Here is a 1,483-nt window from a genome sequence, read left to right as displayed (position 1 = left end):
ATATGCTTGAAAAACAGGAAATGCAACTGTCCCTTTGTATAAATAAATCTGACTGCAAGGCCTCGGGTGTGGATCTCCTTCGAGCTTCCACCCGTGCACGTCTTCATTGTTGAACCTTGAACAACAGTCTGAGTGTCTTTATTCAACCTGTAGAATGTCTTGTTTAATTTAACTAAACCATTGACACAATAACAGTTCTCTCAAAACAAAACAGAATAGTCCAACAGTTTGCCTGTATCAGCCCTATGGCTGACATGATGTGGGGAAGTGAAACGTGATTATAAAATACCAGTCTATTCACTAACTTCCTTGTGATCATGCATCCGTTGCACATTAAGAGCATGACCAAGACACACGAGCTTTGTTTCCACACAGCTTTTAAGCCCTTTGTCTCTTCGAATCAGTGATAACTTGAAGATGGCCTTCGGTCTAGTATTCTGTGTTTAGCTAAAATCTTATTACATATCTCTAATTACCATGATGTGCACCCATATGTTATCTGCAGGTCATATGAAAATCTCAGTCCACAGATAAGTGCTTGCTTAATGGGAGAGCTGTTTATTCCATTTTGGTGCTTTTTAGTAATATGTCACATAGACACGAGCCTTTTTCGTTTACAGAAAATCTTATTAGTATGAAATATAAGAGAGACTGTTTAGAAATTAGACGATTAGTATGGACATCACCCTGAGGAAAAGCATCTGGTATCTGGTGGTAACACATCACGATGACCGCGTTGTTTAATTTGTTTATTTGGATTGTACAACAATTTAGGGCTTTACTGCCATTTGTTTAAAACACAACAAAGAGAAGATCAAAGAACCCTGCATAGTGCTTTTCGGTTGATAAAGAGACCAGTCCAGTGGTTTTGTGTCGGAAAATTTTAGGAATATGCCGAAACAGTGGACATTTAACATGCAGAAGGCTCTTCAGTAGGTAGGACAGAACTGAATATACAGTCGCGATCAGAAGTTTAAGACAACTTGAAAAATGGCAAAAAGTCATATTTTGCATGATTGGATCTTAACAAGGTTCCAAGTAGAGCTTCAACATGCAAAAAGAAGGAATCGGAGTGAGACAAAACTTTTTTTTGAGCATGCATTTTATGCAAACAATGCTTAAGGCCCAACAGTGGCTGCACTTCCTGAGGGTCCTCAGGAAGTACAAGCTGAACTCCAACCTGCTGCTGATCTTCTACCAGTCATCCATTGAGAGCCTGCTAACTTACTGCATCACGGTATGGTACGGCAGCTGCATTAAGGCGGATAGAGCGAGGCTTCAGAGTGTAGTCAAGACAGCACAAAAGATCATCGACTGCCCTCTCCCCTCCCTGATGGATATTTATTTCTCCCGCTGTCTCAGCAGAGCAGCAAACATCATCAAGGACAGTTCCCACCCTGGTTTCAACATGTTCAGCCTGCTTCCCTCAGGGAAGCGCTACAGCAGAAAAACCCACAGACTCAAAAACAGTTTCTTCCCAAAG

Source organism: Pundamilia nyererei, unplaced genomic scaffold (assembly GCF_000239375.1).
Source record: "Pundamilia nyererei isolate P.nyererei 1_Seehausen unplaced genomic scaffold, PunNye1.0 scaffold00010, whole genome shotgun sequence".
Taxonomy (NCBI): domain Eukaryota; kingdom Metazoa; phylum Chordata; class Actinopteri; order Cichliformes; family Cichlidae; genus Pundamilia; species Pundamilia nyererei.
Note: the sequence above shows the minus strand (reverse complement) of the source record.